At 39.6% G+C, this 3,135-nt stretch overlaps 1 pseudogene across 1 annotated transcript; it reads right to left on the bottom strand.

The window, feature by feature from the left end:
- Window positions 1-1,529: 1,529 nt before the first annotated feature.
- LOC308526150 (leukocyte elastase inhibitor-like) lies at window positions 1,530-2,662 on the bottom strand (annotated as a pseudogene). The gene has a single exon. The product of its transcript is annotated as a leukocyte elastase inhibitor-like (transcript).
- Window positions 2,663-3,135: the final 473 nt, after the last annotated feature.

Here is a 3,135-nt window from a genome sequence, read left to right as displayed (position 1 = left end):
AGAAAGTTGGCATTTTGTTTGTTTATTTGTTCACCTAAGTCCAGGGGTCTGAAAACTATGGTCCATGAGCTAAGTCTGGCCCACTGCTTGTTTTTGTAAATAAAGTTTTATTGGAAAACAGCCATGCTCATTTGTTTACATATTATTTTATGGCTGCTTTTACACTATAATGGCAGCATTGACTAATCTCCAATAGAGACTGACCACAAAGCTGAAATATTTACTATTGCGCTCTACAGAAAAAGTTTGCAGACCTCTGACCTGGCCTTCCACTTTAGCTAAAATAAAAAACAAGTTTTCAATTACTTTGAAAAGTGTACATATATTTATATAGAAAAAGTCTACAGCAATATAACAAAATTATTTGTGATTTCCTACGGGAAATTTGATTTCGAAGAATTAGGGGCATAGAACACTTAATTTTTAATTATCAGATTCTATTACTTTTATATTTAAAAAGACTTTTGTTATATGAAGCACTTTTGTTATATTAAACTATTTTCATTATGTTCAAAGTAATTTTTAATTACAAAAGCTATACATAAATATTTTAGAAAACAAAAGGTAAATTTAAACTACCATCATTATACTACCCAGAAATTTCTTACTGTTCCTTTTTGGTGCATATTCTCCAGTCTTTCATTTGTATGGGTTACTATTTTGATGTACAATCTTCCAGTCTTTTGAGTATATACTAGTATAAGTGCATGTGTGAGTATGTATATACACATACATACACATTTAACATACTCATTATCTTTTGGGAATTTTTTTACATTTAATAATGTATTGTAAACACTTTTCTGGGTTCTTAAATAGTCATCTACCCAACATTTTATTTTATTTTTTTTTAAAGGAAAATAAGCTCTTTAATCATTTGAAATCAGAGGGGCTATAACAGAACACTAATCCTGTAGAACAAAGGGTCAGAAACACTGGCCAAAGCAAATTTATCTTCATAATCCAACGCTTAATTGGGCTGCTCTCCTATATTTCAATTGAATGTCTGTTTTTAAGCCTCCCTTCAGCAATGACTGTCTCTCTGTGATTGCTTCCAGAAGTCTATCTGTGAAACAATTTACAGTACTATAATTTTTCTCATGGCTATCAAGACAGTACAGCACCACTGAGCCGTCAAGAAAGGGCAAAGGAAAAACACTGCTTTTGGGTGAAGCGACAGTGTGTTGTGTTGCTTTGCTTCAATTGGTGGTATGACAAGGTGTTCCGAAAAAAATAAAAAAAAGAGAGAGTACAGCAGTTTCTTCGTTTACTACACTGTCAAGAGTCTACATATCTGCTTGGTGCATTCAAAAGCAATCACTAAATTTTTCAATATAAAAAAAGGAAAATAGATACCTATCCCAAAGTTAATGGGTGTAAACAGCCCACAGAGCTGACATTACAAAGGAAGTTACAGATTTTTTTTGGGGGGGGGGTGGTAGATTTATTGTAGAAGATATATAACTTTCATATATCTTTGAAAGGGCCAGTGATACAGCTCTGAGCTTGACCTTGGGTTTCCACAGTCTCTAAGGGGAAGAAAGTCTGCCTAAGAACAGAATGTTAGTTGAGGGATTGTGTCGAATGAAAAAAATGAATGGATGGTCGGCCACAAAATTTTCAGTTTCTGGCATAAGCACGCAACCCACCACTAAAATTCCGGCTGTGGCAGCCGCTGCCTCTATGCCTTCCTCATTAACTTCCACAAAAGACTTGTGGATAATTTTTGTTATAAAAATATCTCTGGCTCTTGCCATGCCAGACAGATCAGCCTTGCTATTAAAGAGATCCTCTATACCCAGGCTGGCCAGGTGAGAGTTGAGGTGGTAGCTCTCTTCCAGCTGGAACCTGGGCAGGTGGATGTTGACTTTAATGGAACTCAGATTCTCAGGTTTGGTCCACTCCTGCAGTTTTTCCAGGGTCAATTGTTCTTCGATCTTCTTCAGACCCGTGGCCTCGTCCTCGATGGCACCTGGCAGCAGGATGACCATGCTGAGGTCCCTGCCTTGGTAAGGCAGTTCCAGCACCCGGCACTTAAGGTCCTTCATAGCCAAATGGAAATTTGCTCTTCTGATACATCATTTTCACTGTTTTTGTGTCTTTCTTATCCAATCTGAACGGTGTATCAGTTGTGGCCTTTTTACTGAATGTCTCCTGCCAGTTTCCTTTGAAATAGATGGCATTAACTAGCACAAGTTTGGTCATATTATCAACCACGCCTGCAGCCAACAATTCTGGAATTTTCCCTTCCGTCTGCCCTTTGACCCACTCGTTTATCACCTTTCTTGCAACTTCAGAGGCTCGCTGAAAATCTACACTGGCCAGTTCAGCACCATACATTTTCTGGGTTGAAGCTAAGAACTCAGGGAGGAACTCATAGGTTTTCTCTCTGTATAACCTATTAGCAAGTTTGAGACTATAGGGAGCTCCACGCTTGTTGATATCAGCATTCAGACTCTGAAAACTGGAATCTCCTTAACAGCATCGAAGTGAAGAGTCTTGGACATCTGTGCCTCGGTAGTGCCTCTGGCCCCAGAAAGACCATGGCCAGCGCTGAGGAAATGCTCACAGGGGAGATGATGTTCCCAGAAGGGTTGTTGTCCTTCAGGGTGCGGAAGAGGTCCACGGCGAACCGGGTGTTGGCCAAGCTCAGCTGCTTCATGGTGAGGCTACAACACAGGACAGAGGCCCGTTGCTAGCTGCCTGGGAGGGGCTCTGGATCTGACGATGTACCCAACATTTTAAATTGCTGCATGGTATTGCATTCTATGGAGATATATGTTTACCAATTCCCTATTATTGGACATTTACATTGTTTCCAGTTTATTACTCTTTTAAAGAAAGCTATGAGAACATTCTTGTAAATAAACCTTTGCAGATATCCATTATGACTTTTATAGGCTACGTTTGTGTAAGCAGAATTGCTGGACTAAATGAGCACTACAATTCTGATTCCAATTCTATTCCATTGTGTGAGTCCTCTGCCCCCCACACCCCCCATCAGGCAATTTTCAGATACCAGCTGGGTGTCCTGCATTTCAACTCAATTCTGACATTGCCTACCTAGAGTTAACGTCATATCCCACAGGTTAAGGGCTCAGGCCCACCAGACTGTCCCCCACTTCAGATGCCAAT

This window comes from Myotis nattereri, assembly GCF_964212035.1.
Source record: "Myotis nattereri genome assembly, chromosome: 10".
NCBI classification, from domain to species: Eukaryota; Metazoa; Chordata; class Mammalia; order Chiroptera; family Vespertilionidae; genus Myotis; species Myotis nattereri.
This window is presented reverse-complemented; position numbering and strand designations above follow the sequence as displayed.